The sequence below is a fragment of the Peromyscus leucopus genome, chromosome 8a (assembly GCF_004664715.2).
Source record: "Peromyscus leucopus breed LL Stock chromosome 8a, UCI_PerLeu_2.1, whole genome shotgun sequence".
NCBI classification, from domain to species: domain Eukaryota; kingdom Metazoa; phylum Chordata; class Mammalia; order Rodentia; family Cricetidae; genus Peromyscus; species Peromyscus leucopus.
This window is the reverse complement of record NC_051085.1, coordinates 4,644,444-4,664,414: the sequence shown is the minus strand read 5'-3', so window position 1 is coordinate 4,664,414 and position 19,971 is coordinate 4,644,444.

The window sequence follows — 19,971 nt, the reverse complement described above, 5'->3', positions numbered from 1 at the left end:
GAGAATTAGAGGCAGGAGCTTAGTTCATCCGGCAGTTCTGATACTGTGGCCAATCCTTATTGTAGGGATTTCCCAAGACCCAGGCAGAAGGAACACCTTTGTTAGCCAAATATAGAGGCAGGGGCGAGAGAAGAGAAGGAGAAAAAGCCAAGCTATGCTTTTATTTTTACTGATTCTTCTTTTTTGAGACAGGATCTCACTGAGTAGCTCTGACTGGCTTGGAACTCACTCCAGGCTGACCTTGAACTCTGGGATATCTGCCTGCCTCTGCCCCCTGAGTGCTGGGATCAAGATGTGGTGCTTCTGGCTGCTACACTGCTCTTATTACAGGACAGAAGTGAAAAGTTCCACTCAGATAATTCTTCCTAAGGTGATAAGCCAGTTGCCATGGGTGCTCAAATTTGATGCCAACTTTTCCCAATGAAAGAGTGTAAAACAAAACAAAACTCATCCCTCCCAGCCACCTGCTTTCTATAGTTAAAAACCCAACTCCAGGATATCTTCTCATGCTAAAACCAACATGGATTTAAGCTATTCCTCCAAATGCTAAGTGGACTCTCTCCCTTATCCTTTTTACCAAATCCTAATCATCCAGCAGTAAAACCATTCCCAATACACATTATTTGTGGACTGCCTCTTAAAGCCAATGCTACCTGAGTTCACCCCATACCAGACAGTTTCCTGGGCTGTCTCGTGGCACCATATTCTGCCCCTTTCTCTCTCCTACGTCTTGTGCATCCCAGTGAGCAGAGATGCCTTGGCTGTTCCTCCCAACTCTTTTGTCCGGAACAAAATCATGCACTAAAGACTAAATTATTCTGATGAAGTGAACTCTGACCATGACTTAGAAATTTCAGTAATATTCCCAGAAGAAATATTTGGAGAGAGAGAGAGACAGACAGACAGACAGAGAAAGACATCGAGAGAAAGACATAGAGAGAAAGAAGGGGAGAGAGAGACAGAAAAAGGAAGAGAGAGAGACAGAGACAGAAAGACACAGAGCAGAGAGGGAGAGAAAGAGAAGCAGACAGAGGGACAGAGACACAGAGAGAACTAGTCACTGCTGCTGGCACTCATTTCCTGCCGAGTAGAGAGTTTTACACCTAGTCACATCTGATGGTGGAGTAGTACCTGTTCGTTCTGCTCCGCTGGAGGGCAGTCCCAGGTACTTCCAGCCTGCGGGCACACTAAGGCATATTCTATAAGACAGAATATAAAATTCAGTCAGCTCAAAATCAACAAGGCTTTTTGATTTTGCTTGTTTTTGAGACAGGCTCTCTCTCTATGTAGACCCAGATGCCCTGAAACTCACTATATAGAGCAGGCTGGCTTTGAACTCACAGATATCCTCCTGCTCTCCGCCATGGCTTTCCACCATGGCTGGTCTGGCCTGGCCAGGCCTGGCTGGTTCATTGTGAAGACAAAGAACAAATATAAATCATCCTGACGGGAATCCAGTTTCTTTCCCTTTAGTAAAAACATTTTTATAATCCAGGAAGTAAAGTGCTTTTATGCAGAAAGGGAGGGACCTTTGTACATACCCCAGACCCTACAAAGAAATTAAGAGATTTTTGGAGTATGCAATATAAGCATGGTCCCTGGCCGCTTCAGTTCTTGTCAGAACCAGTGATGAAGCCTCCCATCAGGAGAAATTCAGGGTCCTGAGATGTGAGAGCTTTGAAACGCCTGAAGATGGTGTTTACCACTATTTCATAACCTCAGAGCCTGTCACTTGGTGACGTAAAAGCATGGTCACAGAGCCTAGTTTAATAGGTGTCCATCTGTCTTATCTCTAGGATAACTTGCATGCAAATATAAAACCTGGCCATCCAGAAACCTCTGGAGCTGAGTCATTGTCACTCCTGCTGTTACTAATGTCTTTCAGAAAGAAAACTAACCATTGCATATAGGAATTTCTTAAGAAAGCTATGAACCTCCTCACCATGTTGTGGTTGGTCACGGTCTGTCTTTGTTTCAGTGACTTACAGATATGGTGATATTATTTCTCAGTGTTGGGGAGTTGCGGCTGGGGTCAGCCTCTCCCACACTGAACTGTCTCTATTCTGCTCCCTACAGAGTCCTACAGTTAGTGGCTGTCCACATCTTTCCTCTGGCTGCCGTTTCATCTGATTACAGTGTCTTGTGGACTGAGCAGATCCCTCATTCCTTTAGAATTATGTATAAGGATTGCGCAGACGCTAAGAGACTCTAAACCGGGGCTCAACCCACATGTTCTGTGCTGGGTTTTTAGCATTAGGTATCATGAGCCCTTCCTGGTGTCTCCGAGCCATCGAGCTGGAGGAATTTCTTATCAGTGACAGGATTCTCAGAGGATGACCTTTGTGCTAGGCTTCATCTCCATGTTGCTTTGTCACTTATTAATACTGTAGTGTTGCTCACCTCAGACTCCACCACAGCGAACGACGGCCAAACTCCAGGACAGCAAAGCATGGGAAGAAGTTTCCATCCGCAGAGGCAAAGCTCCCGGTGCAGGAGGTTGTGTGTGTGTGTCTCACTTGGGCCGAGGCAGTTAAAGAGGGTAGTACTACACAGCCAGGAGGCACCAGGGAAATGGGGACAAGAATATGGTTGTTGGAGATTGCATGGGTTAGCATCCCCAAAGCCCTTGGGAAGCATGAACTCCCGTTTGAAGACAGAGAAGAGTGAACCAGGACTGAAGATTGGTTTTGTACCAGGATAAGAGTGTTATATATATATATATATATATATATATATTATATATATATATATATATAGTGTATTTCCTTTCACCCTTCTTTTACTTAGGAGAAAAGAAAAAAATATGGTTAATATGAAGTTTTTTTTGCCATATAATAAATTTTCCCTGGTGCATGAGCTGGCTTTTTGGAATCCGTTGCCTATGGTGGGATGCCTTGCACAGCCTTGATGCAGGGGGAGGGGCTTGGACCTGCCTCAGCTGAGTGTGCAGGCTTTGCTGACTCCCCATGGGAGGCTTTACCTTTTTGGTGGAGGGAATGGGGGGATGGGATGGGGGGAGCGTGAGGAGGGATGAGGGAGGGTTCTTCTGAGGTTGGTATGCGGAATGAATAAAAAATTTGTTAATGAAAAAAAGAAAGAAAGAAAATTTAATTCATATATTTTGTTTGTGTTTGTGTATGCTTGCATACATGCATGAACACCATGTGAGTGCGGAAGTCCTCTGAGGTCAGAAGAAGGCTCAGATGCCGTGGACTGGAGTTACAGGGAGAGGTGAGCCACCATGTAGGTCCCGGGAACTGAACCTGGGTCTTCTGCAAGAGCAGAAAGTGCTTTCAACTGCCTTCTTCAGCACCTATGTGATAATTTTTACTTATCAAAAAAATCTAGCTGGGTAGTGATGGTGCACTCCTTTAATCCCAGCACTCTGGAGCAGAGGCAGACAGATTTCAGTGAGTTTGAGGCCAGCCTGGTCAACAAAGTAAGTTCTAGGACAGGCAGAGCTGCTACACAGAGAAACCCTGTCTTGAAAACCAAAAAAAGAAAAGAAAGAAAGAAAGAGAGAGAGAGAGAGAGAGAGAGAAAGGAAGGAAGGAAGGAAGGAAGAAAGAAAGATAAAAAGAAGATGGAGAAAGAAAGAAACAAACAAGCCACCATGTCTTTTTTTTATAAAAGAAATAAAAGAACCATTGCCTAAAGCAAGACCTAATAATCTGCCAACAGCTAACAAATAAAAATACAAAGAAAGGAAGTAAATAGTGAAGAGAGTCATGGGAACTGAGCCAACCAAGGAGTACTTCCAGGTTGACATGTAGGAAGGAAAGCCTTCTGAGATGACTCCCGTGTGTGTGTGTGTGTGTGTGTGTGTGTGTGTGTGTGTGTGTGTGTGTGTGTATGTGCATGTGTAGGTGTGTGTGCCTGATTGTGCACATGCCTGAGGGGTAGAGGTCAGCTGTGGGTGTCTTTCTCAAAATTGCTTTCTGTAGGGTGCCAGTGAAGTACTGACTAAGTCTGCGATGTTGACATGGACGCAGTCATGTCAAGAGACCCATCGTTTCAGCCCCGTCAGGGTGGCAATGCCTTCCCTGGTGAGGCTCAGCGTGGAAGTTAACAGCGTGTGCAGAAAATACCCACCAGAGCTTCCCCTCCCGGATGTTTGCAACCTGCAGACTGCTCCTACAGGGATTAGCTGAACTTGCCTCGTTTCTCAGCTGTATGCAATAGCGCTGCCTTCCTATTCAAGCGTGTGTAATAAACACGCTGAGGTTCTTAGGTGCTGCTTCCCCACGCGAGAGCCCAGGCCACGCAATCCCAGCTTTCCTGTGTGTCTGTTCTTTCTTCATTCCCCAGTTAGGTCAGGCCCTGGAGCTGGGCAAGGATGTGCCAGTGTGATACCTTATTTATCGAGACAGGATTTCCTTTCACTGAACCTCACAGATTCAGTTAGCCTGACTGTCTAGCAAGCCCCAAGGATCTCTGCCTTGCCAGAACCGAGGCTTCAGGAGCATGCTAATGCTACCACACTCAGCTAATGCTACCACACTTGGCTAATGCTACCACACTCAGCTCTTACGCAGTGCTGGGGTTCTAAATTCAAGTCCATATGCTTGGAAGATGAGCACTTGACCAGCTGAGCTACCTCCCCAGCCCACAAGACACTTTTTAATGTGTTCAAGAAGCCCTTCGGGGAAGCAGAAAGAAATGAGGGTAGGCTGGGGCAGGCTAGGGCTAGGGACTCCTTGAGGGAGCAGCCAGCCCATAGACTTTTCTTCAGTTTTATGATCTCATGAAATGCAGGCTCACCCACAAGGAAGTGTGGTCTTGAGTTGTTAAACTCCAGGTTTGGTAAATGAAAGGACAAGACTTGAAGGTGTGTCGTTATTAATTTAGAGGCACAGTTTTTCTCCCCAACTGTTTGTTGACTCATTTCCAAAGACAAACTGCAGAACCCTTGAACTGTGGCTAGAGACAATGAACAGGGATTAGCTTTTTAGGTGCCCACACCTTATTATTCACCAAGACCTGGGCCACTGGACATAGGCTAGGTCTTTCAAAGCAGTCAGTAAAAAGCAAACAAAAGGCAAGAAAAAGGAAGGTCCTTTGCTTCTACCAGGATGGAGAGTCCCTCTGCCTCCTGCTGAGCTTCCAGGCTGTCAAAACACAAGAAAACAAGATGGTTGGTGGTTTTTATTGTAAACACCAGGCTCCAAACAATCAGCTCAATTCGTTAAGCAGTTGGATGACCCATTTTGACTCATGCTGTCCGGGTTATGGAAATTCCACTGCAAACAGCCGGAGGAATTAGATGAGGCTAAGTCAAGTCAGGTGTTTGTGGACGTGGTGAGGGGCAGTGAATCACAGCGGGACTAAGATAAGTCTTGTCCTGCTGAACTCGAAGTCGTCCAGAGTCCATTTGCTGAAGTCATTATGAAAAAGGAAATTCATCTGAGTAAATAGAAAGTAAACCTCGTCAGAGCTGCCCAGGTGACATTTCCCACAAGAAGCTGAAGGTCAGAGCCCGGGAGGGAAGAGGCTTTTGTCATCCCAACCAGTGGGCCACACGTCTCCATCCTTCATCACATAGAGCAGGTTCACAGGAAGAGTAAAATGAGGAGCACAGCGGACTTATTAAAAAAAATAGTTAAAAACTGGCCTGGTGGTGCATGTCTGGACACTCAGCCCTTGGAAAGAGGGGACAGGAATAACAGGAGTTCAAGGCTAGCTTCACCTAAGTAGAAAGTTCAAGGCTAGCTTGGGCTAAATGAAATTCTGTCTCTCCAAACAAAAACAAACAAACAAAAGACCCCCAAAACTCAATTTGAAAAGAACAAAACAAAGCAAAAACTAAAAATTATTGCAATTATTGAGTTTTTTTTTCTGTAGTAAAAAGAAACAGATATTGTCAGTTGTCCTTAATGAGTTTTTTTTAAATATATATAGTTTTCACATGTGAGACTGTATGTATATATATATATATATATATATATATATATATATATATATACGTATATACATATATATCCTATCATGGGTAAAGATTAATACAGCTCTGGGGTAGATACAATGTTGCAGCTTCTATGATGAACTTGACCTATGATGGGAGGGTTGTGTAGCTTGAAGGGTACCAGTCTATCTGCAGGCTGGGAGGCTTAGGCCATTGCTTTCCTCCTCTCAGGCAGGAGAGGAGACTCCCCAAAAACCTGTTTCAGCCACCTGTCCTTCTAAGGAGTCCTAAGCCTGACCTGTTGGGCTGTCCTACGGAGTTCAGTCGATTCTGGCCACTTACCTACTGTGAGTGTTCTTGCCAACAGTCCCAGGGAGTCATGATGGAGTGGGCATTCTGTAAACAGTGTACCAGGCCCAGGGTTAGGTGACCAGGGCGGAGTCCAGCTCTACTTCTGAACTCGATGTGTGTGTCAAGGTACAGTTGCCAGGGCTTGACAGCTAGCTGAAGGAGGTGGGGAAAATCCCCACCTCAGAGACTCTGTAAGTCCAGAAGTGCAGTCATCAGTGGGAGCAAGAGTCTGCCGGCCGGTCAGGTGGAGAATGTCTGTAGTCCATGCAGAAATAGAAGAATCACTGAAAGTTTCAGACCAAACTAGTCCACATAAGTGAGCTGCAGGCCAGCCAGGACTTCCCAGTGAGACCTTGTCTCAAAAATAAACAGAAACAACCATCCATCCATCCATCCATCCATCCAACCAACCAACCAATCAACAATAACAACAAAAATTTTCCAAAGTAAACAGTCTGACAAGCTGCCAGACCCTCCGAGAATACGCCAGCAGGAAGATCAAAGGCATGGAGCAGCTTCTCAGGACAGGAGCCAGGGCTGTCCACTGCCTGCTGGGCCACCAGTGCGCAGTGCATTGGACCCCACAGTTCACCGGGAAGGAAGACTTTGTAAGACTTCGTTCCAGTGCCCCCAGATCTTCTCTCCTTGCACAGTGGACTTGAAGTGGTAACCTACCCTCTGTGCCATGCAGTATAACATTACAACCCCGCCCCCCCCCCCCCCATCCTGCTTTTCATTCCATAAGCTTCAGATTGGAGCTGACTCTAAGGAGAGAGAGCAGGAGGCACTCTCCCCCTCCTGCCCCCTTCTGCCAGCACAGCTGTTTCAAGGTTTCTTGAAGGGAATCCATTCCATTCCTTAGACCTCTATGAAAAACCATTTTGTCTTTCACTGGCTCCCAGTGTTGAGAGCTGGCCAGAGATTGGGGTCCATTTTAGATAGTATTTAATTTTTTAATATATGTAGCTGCGTCAAAATTCAAAAGATTCAAAATAATTCTCAAGGTAAAGTAAGTCTGCCATTGCTCACCCTCCACTTCTCTCTTTTCCAGGGGCTCCCACATTCTCCTGATTCTTGCGTATCCGCTCAAAGATCATCACCAGAGGTGCAGGGTAGAACTCGGAGTCAGAGCCCCTGCTTAGGCTGTGCAAGACCCGGGGTTTGATCTCCAGTGCTGCAGAAGAACATATTTAATGCATATATAACACTTCACAAATACACCGCTATCTTTTCCTCCCACCAGCAGAAGCAGGGGCACACGTCAATACACACTTGCTTTCCTTCCATCTCGGGTCATGTTTGGAAATCTTCCATTTTAACACATGTAGAACATGTTAAAATCCTCTCCCCGCCCCTCCTTGGCTGTCCTAGAACTTAATCTGTAGACCAGGCTGGCCTCGAATCCACAGAGATTCGCCTGCCTTGGCCTCCTGAGTACTGGGTTCAAAAGTGTGAGCCACCGCCATCTGGCATTAAAATTCTTTTTAGAGCAGTGTAATATTCCACCATGTAACCAATCACTACTTACTTAACCAGTCTTCTATTTAGCAGACATTTGAATGGTTTCCACAATGCAGTCATAAAAAAAAAGCACTGAAACAAATGTCCCTCATATCCATGCTAGTGTCTTGTCATGCTCTACCTTGTGCTGTTAGTTTTATTCTCGTGTGTAAATATCTTTTTGATGAGGTTGTAAATGCTTGGAGACCTGGAAGAGACACTATTGCACCATGATTGCCAAAGCAAGAAGCACCGGGTGCACATAGTTTGTGTCTTATAATGCTGGGTGAATGGACCCGAACTCCCCAGTCATGCCGGTGACCCTTTAGACAGAAGCAGAGAGCGTTTGGAAGGTTAAATGGCCGGCCTGATTTCACAGAGACCCAGCCAGTCAAAGCGAACACCAATAAAATAAAAAAAAAAGTGGATGCATATAAAGTTGAGATTTAGAATTTGTTCCTAAATGAGAATGTTTTTCCCAACATTGACTTGTGCACCAGAAAGTCATCATCTCATTGGCTAGCCCAGCAAGAAGAGTAAACAACTGCTCTGGAAAAATTTGTCATCTTGGGAGGTAGGCAGATGTCTCCAGCTTTTGGAATGGCACTTGGCATTGACTCCAATTCTCCCAAAGGTGTCCCAGTGACCTGGAAACGCTCGGGTTCAGCATCATGCCAAGAGCCTGGCTGGCGAGTAGATCATTGCTCTCAGTAAGGAACCTGATATAGCCCAGAAGAGGACAAAAAAGAGGTTAGGATGAAGGAGCGGGAACCAGGAGAAGCACCCTGTGAGCACGTGCCAGCTCTGGAATAAATCAGGAAAAGAGGGAAGGAGTGCGTGACTCCAGGGCTGCCGCCTCGGCTGCTGTGGGTGATCCCTGGATGGAATGCGCCTTTGTTAACAGACAAGCAGGGTGTTGTTATCACAACACCTAATGAGCACTCATTAGAACCGGGTAGGGCAAATGTGTGGTCTGATTGGTGGCCCTCAAAACAATTATGTCGACATCTCATAGCTTAAAGATAGGGCTCTGTGGTTTCGCAACCCCGCACCCCTAAAAAACAGAAAGAGATTTTCATACACATGAGTGTTGCATGAATCTCTATGACTCCTTTCATGGATTTCCAAGATCCCCACCTAGAGTGACTCCATACTGACACACCCTTCCCTTTTTGTTTTGAGGTAGTAAGTTTCCTTTGCCCTCAAGGGGAAGGGAAGGGGAAGAGGGTTCCATAGCTGCTGCTGCTTTTTTTTATTCTTTTTCCTCTTTCATTCCTCTCTTTGGTGACATGGATGAGCAGGCCCACCGAGATTTGGAAGTCTCCCAATTCACTCAACTCATCATGGCCTGGAAAACAACACTCCAGGGAAGAGGAAGTGTGGATGCCACGCAGCTCTGCAATGCAAGAGTCAGTGGAGAAGTGTAATTATCCAAGGCTGCAGTCTGATGGGGGATGAAGGCTGGCACTCCTCAGCTTGAGTGCAGTGCCCTGGAATCTGAGTGGCTATTGAAATAGTCCACATTGCAAGTCTCTGGGTCACCTCGAAGTGCTGGCCGCAACCCCATACCAAGGCCCACCTGGGTGCTCATGACTCTGACCCATAGGGCAGAGAGCCCATGCTGAGTCACCAATCCCTGCTAAGCTGAGCCAAGAGCTACAGAGCAAGGCCACCCTGCTTTTCTTTGTTACCTTGACCAAAACACCACATTGAAGAGAGTGGCTGGACCAGAGCGCCACAGGCCGATGTTTCAATGATACATTTTAACTTTAACACATCTCTATTAAGGTGAGTAATAAGCTTTTAACTTGCTGGTTTGTAGTAATGGACTCAGCGGTCACCTGGTTTACTTGAGGCATTTTACAGATGTGGAGAGGTGACATGTTTTGCTAAAGTCATCCAGCTGGCCAAACCTGTAGCAAACTGAGTGTCTTGGTCACCTGACCTCTAACATCCCCTGGTACAGTGCCTGTCCATCTCCTGACACCAACACTCCCCAGGACACCAGCTTTTCATCATTCCTTTTTCAAAGAACATTAAAAAAAATAAAATAATGACTAGTTATCACGACTTTAGACATCCTTATGAAACAGGGGGCTGGTTTGAAATTAAAACCTCACACCATCTCAGCAAGAGATGTTCTATATGATGCTGGAAAAACAAATCAAGTCAGTGTTTTGTTTGTGAATGAACATCTCTAGAGACTCATGTCTATGAAGAGCTACATAGAGACAGCACTGGCCAGCCACACCCGGTCACCACTGTCATAACTCACATTTGCACTGGAAGACACAGGCAGATTTGCCAGTGGTTGGGCCTACTCTAGCCTTGTCCCATTGGGCCGGTACCACAAATGGAATATGGAATTTTTCTACTAGGCATCTCAACCTAAATACTGTCAGAATATTGTTTGTATTCACAAAACCCTTTTGAGTCCTAGATGAACATATGTAATAATACTTTTTAAAATCTGTAAAATTAAAAGCTATATAATCAAAGCTGGGCATTAGTCTCTTAAAATAAATTTGATCCCCCTTTAGCAGATACTAATATAACTACTTTATTTAAAAAAAATACCAGTGACATGAATCAAATTATACATTGCACTTTCCCTGCTGAAGCAGGTAATTCTCTGAGGTCAAGGTCCTGGCCTTGTTCCTACCTGACCCTCGATCTGGCCATCCCAATACCTGGAGTGTAACAGGCAGGCGATAAAGGTTCGTGGGTGAAGAGACAGCTTGGAAAGCTGGAGTCCCCTTTTGTTATCAGGACGACAAACCTGTAACTTGAGACAGAAATAAAAGAATCCGAAGGTTCACATCTTTATGTATCTGATGAGAGGATTTACAATTATGAGGGGCAGTAAGAAAGATTTCCTAAATGACCCCCAAACACTTCACACTGTGTCATCAATTATATGTTGGGGATCCTTCCTAAACTCTCTCACCTGGTAATACACAGTAAAATGTAGGTTTCAGTATATATTGTAAACTTTATCTTACTTCAAAGATCTAGGTTGTTTTTTGTTTGTTTGTTTGTTTTGCTTTGTTTTGTTTTTTACTAAGGTTGAGCTGCTGAGATGGAGAAAGTGTTGGCCATAATTTAGAAAGGCTTTGGTCACAGTAAGTGTGATATTAAGTTACTCAAGAATAATTTTAGAGGAGCGGGGAAGTGGCTCAGTGGTTAAGAACGCTTGCTGTTCTTGCAAAGGACCCATGTTGGGTTCCCATTACCCACATGGAAGTCATAACCTTCTGTAACTCCAGTTCTAGGGAATCTGTGGCCTTCTTCTGACCTCCATGGACACTAGGCACATGTGTGGTGCACATACGAACATACAGGCAAAACACTAATACACATAAAATTAAAATACATATATATTTCTTAAAAATATTTTTTTACACAGGGCAGTGGTTGTGCACACCTTTAATCCCAGCACTTGGGAGGCAGAGGCAGGTGAATGTCTGTGAGTTTGAGACCAGCCTAGTCTACAGAGAGCTAGTTGAGGACAGCCAGAGCTATACAAAAAAAAAAAAAAAAAAAAAAAACCCTGTTTCAAAAAACCAAAATAATAACAATAATAATAGTAATAACAAAATAAAAATTTTTTAGAGCCAGGCCTAGTGACACACCCAGCCACTGAGGCAGATGTATTACAAATTCAAGGCCTACCTAGGCCAGTTAGGAAGACCCTGTCTCAAAATACATACATACATACATACATACATACATACATACATACATACACACACACACACACACACACACACACACACACATACATAAAAAGAGAGCTGGGGGTTGTGGTTCAGTGTTATAGCACCTGTCTAGCATGTAGGAGACTCTACGTTCAACCCTCAATCATATAAAGGAGAAAATTCCTACAGCACTGTTACTGTCTTCTCTCTACATCATCCAATGTTTACCCTTTCTGGGCTCCTTTTTCTGTAACCATGAAATGGACCCAATAAAGTAACTTTAAGGGGCATTTGTGAGGATAAGTTAATCACCAGGACCAACTTCGTGTCTTCTAGTCTTCTACCGGAGAAGTGGAACTCGAGGCACCGTGCTCAAACTGCTGCCGATCACAGAGGCTGTATTTGGGTTCATTTTTACTTTCTGTTTCTTCTACTGGAACCATGCCATTTTAAATGAATACTATGGAGGAAAAACAGACATGACTCATGAATCAGATGTTCTTTGGAACCCTAATCTCTTGCTTTCTTCATTTATCTCATGAAGGAAATCAACTGAAGAAGAAAAAGGCCAGGCAAGAGTGGACATAAAGTCACTGTAAGGAGTGCTAGACTAATTTCTAGAAAGCTCTTTGGCAAGCAGTGTGGGCAACTCGTTTCAAGGTACTTTATAGGGCTGTGAGATGATTGGAGTGTGATTTGTAATCTGTCCATGTAGCTTATTTCCCCAGCATTTCTGCTTAAGTGTCTCGGAGTAAGAAGCATATTGTAAAAGCCTCTGAGCTTTGTTCTGTCCTGGGCAGGACTATCATCTACTGAAAAACAAGCCAGCTTCATTCTGAGCCTTGAAGCTTGACAGTGTCATTTACAGCGTGACCAGAAACATTCCAGAGTTCATGACTGTTGTGTAACAACAACACTTCAAGGGTGGCTGCAGGCACGAGGTACAGCACGCCCAGTGTGCAGTGAATGCGGAGTAACCACTCCCCTGGAATGTGGCCTTGCTCAAAGGCAGTCAGGCCTTCTCGCCATCCCTACCAGCCGAGCGAGGGCGCTGGGGGTGGACAGGCCAGACTGGAGGGACAGCTCTATTTTCAGGGAATGACAAATTGATTGTGCTGATTGGGTGAGAGTACTTACCTGCCCCCTGCTCTGGTTCCAGGGACAACCCGCAGGGAGGATTTGCTTAGTATATGAGGAAATGCCACCACACAACCAGCTACTGAAGAGGGAAGAGGACTGCAACCAAGGGTTGACTAGAAAATTCTCCTCCCGACAACCCTACAGCCACCAGGTTGAAGAAGAGGACATTCCATTCCACTGAGAAGGAGAAGGAGACAAGATGGCAACGCTAAATTACATGTGCAATAGCCCAAGAGGCTTATAAACATTTAAGGAGCTGATTGTTATTTTCATTCCTGACTGGTGTGCTGGTGCAAATAACAACTCCATAAACTGCTGCAGCCCAACTGGAGTGCTGAGCACATGGATTTGTGATTGTGATCTGCAGTGAACGATGAAGGTTCACCATGAGTGAATCTGGAATGCTCCTCCAGCATGGCAGTTGGTGTGTGAACTCAAAACAGGCCATGGTATGGAAATCAAGCTTATAGACATAACCGAAGAAAAGCACTCACGATCAGTGGCATGATCAAGAAATGTCAGTACCCAATAGCTGAGGGGGAGGGGAAGGAGGATGAGAGTTTCAGTTTTGCAAGATGAAAAAGGTCTATTGCACAACGAAGTGCATACAGTTGACACTACTCTACTGAACACTTAAAAGTGCTTAAGACGATCCATTTTATATGTTTTTATAACAGTGAAGAGAGGTACAGATGGCGCTCAGTTGGTGGAAGGCTTGTCTCACATGCTCTAAGTCCTGGCGTTGATTCTCAGCGCCACATACACTGGGTGTGGTCATAGACACCTGGAATTCCAGCACTTAGAAGTACCAGTTCAAGATCACTCTTGGCTACTTGATGACAGGTTTGAGGACAAGCCAAGATACATGAGACTTTATCTCAAAAGAAGGAAGGAAAAATAGGAGAAAAGACAGACAGACAGACAAACATGGCACTACAGAGTTTATTCTTAACGGCTAAAACCAAACAGGTACCTGTTCTCTTACCTATCTTTACATATCTGAGCCCTCATCCATACCTGTGCCAAAGAGGCAAGCATAAACTATTCTTAGGCTACCCAGAAGTCATTGTGGCCACTCTATGGGCTTCTCAGAACCACAGAGCTCTTGAAGTTATGTTCTTTGCTTTGTCTAATGATATGTTTCTCCTCATCCCACGATGATGAAAGGTGAAGTGGACTCCCCAAAAGACACGCTTGGCTGATTGGAGGACTAAAGTCTATGTAGGCCAGAGAGACAAGCTTCAGGTCTGCTCTGCTCCCCTCACCCCTGACAACCCTTCCCAGTCCTCAACACCCTCTCCCCCCACAGGCACCATCAAAGGGACTTTCCCTCTCTAACCACCAGGGTCTCCAGCGGTGAGCAAAGACATGACAGAAGAGGTGATGTGGTTTCTGCACAGTTAGAAGCCCAGAAACAACTTTCAAACAGCCCTTAGAAGGGAGCAAAACCCAGTGCGGAAGGAAGTCTGAGCACCTTCAGCACAGACTTTTTCTCTTTTTCTTCTCAATCTTCCACAGGGACCTGCTGTTCTGGAGAAGGCCCTCGGCAGAGCTCAGGGTAGAATCTGTACTAGTGAGACTCACTTCCACCCCAGCAATTTCACACTCCTTTCTCCGATGTAAATCAGGATTCAGCCTTTTAAAGGATTCAGCTTTAGAAGGGTCCTTCCTTCTTTCCCTCCCTCCCTCCCTCTTTCCTTCTTTCCTTTCTTCCCAGCCAGCTTTTTAAAGAGCACACAATTCTTCAGGCTACAGATGAGCAATGATGTGTTTTGTTACTGGCTTCAAGTTGGAGGAAGGGTTGAAACAGCTGAAGCCTAGCTGAGATGGGCCGGTTTACCTCGGATAACAGAAGTTTTAGTCTGGGACCCACATGTAGGTCAAAGCCAGAGGAGACAAAAGCTGCCAATTTGAAGCACTACAAGTATAAATCTTCTAGAGTTTCTGTTGATTGTAAAAGCTCTGTGACGGGTGGCCATGTGAAAAGTCTTCACATAGCCCCAAAAGGAGTTGTGCCTATTGGGATCCCACTGCCTAAGAACAAAAGATTGACCATACGTTCCTTCTTAACTTTCATCTCTGCCTTGTTTAAGGCAGGGAACGAACCATCTTAAGTTCAGAAGCAGCACAGGCCTTTTCTGTGTACTCGGAATGGAAATGTGTGCATTCACGTGTCCTCCTTCCTTTGTGGAGAGGATCCAGGTTCTATGCTCTAAAGTGGAAGGAGTGTTTAAAACCAGTTTTTCTAAACAGCAAATGCCTACTCAATGCCTGCTACCCAGGACTTGAGGCATGCTCTGAGGCATGGGTTAACTTGGTACCTCAGTTTCCTCTCTGAAAAACAGTTATCTGATGCTGGCGTAGAAGCCTGACACCTACCATCTGCAAAAGCAACAGAAATACAAACTTCCTGGGGCACCTCACAGAAGTCCTGCCATCCCCAGAAGGACTGAAGAGGAGAGTTCAGAATAATAGCAGACCATGGCAGGCTGTGATTCTCCAAGACTCTCTATCTCTTCCTTTCTAATGTGACTTACAAAGAGTTAAGAGTCCAAGCCATGTGGCTGCAGGTCTAGCTCAGTGGTAAAGCACTCACCTAGTACCCACAGGGCCTGAGCTCAATACCCAGTATGGAAGAAGAGCTAAGCGTCTGACAAGGCAACAGGCCGTAATCTAGTGCCGTACAGCCCTCACGCTTGGTACCTGCCCAAAGTACAAGCAACAGCAGCAGCTCCTTTGTTTGCCCAGCTGCGTTAGAAGCAACGTCTAACCTGCTGACATATCGCCCACAGTCACTTTCCAGTACCAGCATGAAGTTGTCAGATGTCTTGGGCATCTTCCTTGACCGTTTTCCCACCACTGGGGTGGAGATACTCCAAGCCCAATCCCATCTATGTCCTTCATGGAAAACTCCTGGGAGGAAAGCACACTGGCTTTAAGCTTCCCACTAGCAAAGGCAAGGGACCTCCTACAGTCTAACAGCTATCAATGGCCCTGTGGGGCTTCCAGGGAAACCTCAGCCTCATTGGCCCGTGGACAGAACTACATTCACATGATGGTTATTAAAAATGAAACAGGTGCATTAGGAGCAGACTCACCCTCTGGTTGTCCACCCAGCTGCATGCCTGGGTTAGTAGTTCGTTGGGTCATCTGGGTCAAATGTCCCCTGGGCCTAGTTTCCCTCGTGCTTAGGTCACTCGAGAGGCACCTGCCTCCTTAAGCCTGTCACTTCGGTGAGGGTGAGCTTACAGAGGGAGGATGCTCACCAATGGAGCTGACAGAAAACACAGCCACACAAAGTTTGGGATGTGTGGCCACCTGCTTCCCACCACCTAGCTGCGTGCAGCCCCACAGCAGGGAACGAGCTATGGCATCTGGTACTGGCCATTTTCCAAAACACCACATCTGGCTGGTGGGTACTTAAGCACTTCCTCTCGTCTCCCTAGTCATGCAGGCTCACAGGAGGGCAGACTCAGACTGGCAGAACCGGTCCACTTCCTGGTGCTCCCTGTACTTACTTCCCCAACTATGCAAAGGGGTGGAGGACGGAAGCCTGCTATGATTGGCATCTTTCTTGCTACACCCCGGCCCAGATGTGCTCAGGGAAGGGTCATCTGTTGGTATCATCGGAGAAGGAACCTGAGGCAGGCCCACCATGGCTTTGTGGGGAACATACCCCCGGGAATGACAAGAAGCAATGGACAGCAAAATGCAGCAGCAGGTCATGGCCGGGTCTCACGAACCCCTGTGCTGCTTCTTCCCACGCTGCCCTCACCCCTTGGCTATCACCTGCCTGTCATGTCAGCAGGTTGGAGAGGTGACCAGTCATGTTTTTGGTGATCAGGGTGGTAAAGTGGCCCATGCCGTCTGTGCTGGAGGCAATCACAATGAAACTGAACAGTCAAGTAGAAAACAGTGGCCGCCCACAGGCACGTCGAGCCAAGTGCAGCCGTGGAGGTAGGGCTCGGGCTGCTCAGGCCAGGCTCCCTGCCACAGCTTGTGATTCAGTAATAACTGGAAGCGCGATTGCTTTTTCACTCACTATTTTTCAACGGTTTATTCATAAAGCAATTTTTCACTTTTCACTTATTTTCAGCCCCTTTCACATCTGTCTACTCACAGTTTCTGTCTTGGCTTAACCTTTTCCTACTCCTCCCTCTCTCAGCTCAAATTTTCTTTATTCCCCTTTTTAAACTTTGAGCCGTTAAAGTGGGGTCAAGGCCTGGACGGCCTCGCTAACTGAAGTGTTTCCTTTCAACGTCTTCCCGGGGTCTGCCTACTGTGTTCTCACGGTCTTCCTCGTGGTCAGTGTTCCTGCCTCCTCACCCCCTCTGTGGCTCGACACATTTAAATCTTTCTCAGTTGTCCGGTAAACATGACTTTGCTTTAAAGAAATTAAAAGAAGGGAAAAGGTACAAAGAAGGAGAAGCAAAAACAGATTAAATTAGACACTCTAGAACTCTGGTATGGCGTCTAGCATGGGTCTGACCTAAGCATAGCCCATTATTTCCATTAAGAGAATGTAGGTTTCCTTCAGATGAGCAGAGGAAAGCGCACAGTTCTCACCAGTTAGCAGGACCTGCAAGCTTACTCTCTTTGCCAGAAGAAGCCACAGTAGTTGGCTCCACACCAGTTCGTGTCCCTCGTATCTGGGTCTCTGTCATCTACTCTTGGCCTACCCCAGCAGCCACACTTCAAAGGACAACAAAATAATTAGCACAACAAAGGTGGAGTACTTCAGAGAGAGCTGGAAACAACCAGGAATGTCTCCCGTTCTAAGGATCAGGAGACAGAGGCCCAGGAAGGTTCTAGGATTTTCTTGGGAGGATGCTTCTGATGACAGGCAGACCTAAGGGTAGAGCTATACTCCTTATTCTGGATACACAGTGTGTCCCAGGAGAGGAAGGATTCGAACTCAGTTTGTACTTTGAGGATATTCCTAGACTATGGGCCTAAGACATGTGGAAGAAAGCATTAGGTGACCCCTTTATTTGATCTTTGGCTAGTGGGTGTTCTAGGGCATCTACTTAATACATTTACTTGTATTAAAACTGGGTAAGAAAGGTTTAAAAAGAAGATGATGACGCCCCATACTTCCTTTGCCTGTAGGGGTGGGAATTTATAGTCAGTTCCATTGTGCTAATACTAATGGGAGAGGGGAGGCCAGAGGACCCCTTCTTCCCAAGTAATTACTGCTCCTGAATCTTCTTGGTTGGGGGTTTCTCTAACGGCGCCAGATAAACACATCATTTTATTGCCCTTTTCAATACCTGAAAATTGCCACGAGGAACATTTTTTTTTTCCCTGCATAGTATCATGGACTCTTGCTTAGAGTTTAGGCAGCCTTTCCTAGTTTGTTTAATTATATACATCGCAGCTGGGCGGTAGTGGCGCAAGCCTTTAATCCCAGCACTCGGGAAGTAGGGGCAGGCAGATCTCTGTGAGTTCGAAGCCAACCTGGTCTATGAAGTGAGTTCCAGAACAGCCAGGACTGTTACACAGAGACAAAGAGACCTCAGGCACGTTAAGGAAACTAAAGTTCTCCACCAAAGCCTTGTATGTGCCTTGATTTAGGTCTACAGCTGCACACAGAATTGACAAATGCTTGGGCTTAGAAGGGCTTGCCATGATATCTTGGGCTGAGCTTGTGTTTTCAAGCCAGGTGGCTCTTCCTTAAGTCCTGCAAGCAGGGAGGCTCTGTCCCTGCCCTGGGAGAAGTCCAGTGTGTTGCCAACCTCAGAATGGTTACTTAGTTAGGTTAATCGGGTAGTTAGTCTCCTCAGTTTAAACCAATAATTCTCAACCTTCCTGATTCTGTGACCCTTTAATACAGTTCCTCATGTGGTGGTGACCCCCAACCATGAAATTATTTCATTGCTACTTCATAACTGTAATTTTGCTACTGTTATGAATCATAACGTAAATATCTGCTGTGCGACCCCCAGGTTGAGAGCCGCTGGTTTAAACTCTTCTGCTGTGGGCTAACTTCCTTTCCTGTCACTGGCCTCGCTCACAGCGCGGAGAACAGCTGGTTGCCATCATCCACAGGTGAGTCCTTCCGAAGCCTAAAGATGGGGCGTTTTCCTACCATTTCACGAAAACACATTTTGTGAGCACGTTGGAGAATTTCTTACCAAAATTGCCCATGGTGCTTATCTGCCACTTCCTCTTTCTTTCTCGATAGGGTAGAGGAAAACGAAGAGATGACTATGCCACACTTGTGCTGAATAACACCTTCTATCTTAAACACACAGCGAGGGAAATGTGCACATGGCCGCCTCTGACTCAGCACTTGGCCAGCCTGGAAGAGCAAACAAGGAGAGGACTCGTTAGTTTACAGTATTCTGAGAAGCTGGGCTGTGCAGAGAATATTTGCATACATCTGGTTAAAAATAACCTTCTGGAATCTTGCTGCAGTTCTCTGAATCACACTGATTAGGGCTGTATTGAGATTAAAATCATTTCTCACTCCTTGAAGATGCTCTTAGCAGGACTTTGAACACCCGGACGTAGGGGGCTCTGAGGTCTTGAAAGGGGTGTGATGGGAGGTTCAGAAACTTTACAATCATCAAACAGCGGGAAGTGGATATGAAGAAGTGGCCAGCGCCTGAAATGGTCTGGCTTAAGGTAAGGAAAGGACACTTTGTGGGAAAAGTGCTCCCTGGTGCTCCACTGAAAAGAAGCGCCCTGTGGGCTGGTTCAGTGAGCGTGCTGTGACTTTCCTCCTGTTCGTTGCTTCTTTCAGCTGCCCCTCTCTGCTCCAGGCCTCCCTTCTACAGAGATCTCCCTGGAGAGCTGCTTTTAGTTAGAAATCCTCTTCCACGTCCCTCTAATTATTGTCATATCTCCCTCTGTCCCAGCCCTTTCTCATTATCTATGTGTGTGTTTAGACAGGGTCTCAATAGATAGCCTTGATTGGCCTGGAACTCCCTATGTAGACCAGGCTGGGCTTGAACTCAGAGATATGTCTGCCCCCCCTTTCAAAATACTGGCATTAAAAGTGTGTGCTACCACACTTGGCACCACTATCTTGTAGAGAACACTCCCTCCCCCAACCCCCGCCCCCCCAGAGAGAGAGGGGGGGGGAGAATAACTTCACTTATACCACTTTATGGGAAATGAATTGATTTCATTTCCCCCCAAAGAAAATCCATCAAGAAATGTGCTCATAAACTCCTATGGTGGAACTTATACAGTCTATATATTGTCATATGGTAGAAACTATGTCTACATAGCTTTTATGTAATTAAGGAAATTTTCAAAAAGTGGTGACTTCTGCCAACTTGCTTTGCCCCACAGAGGGCAGTGATGCCTAAATCTTACAATATGGACTCTGGCAGATGGTCTTGGACTCCTGTGGGTATTAATGTTCCATCCAAG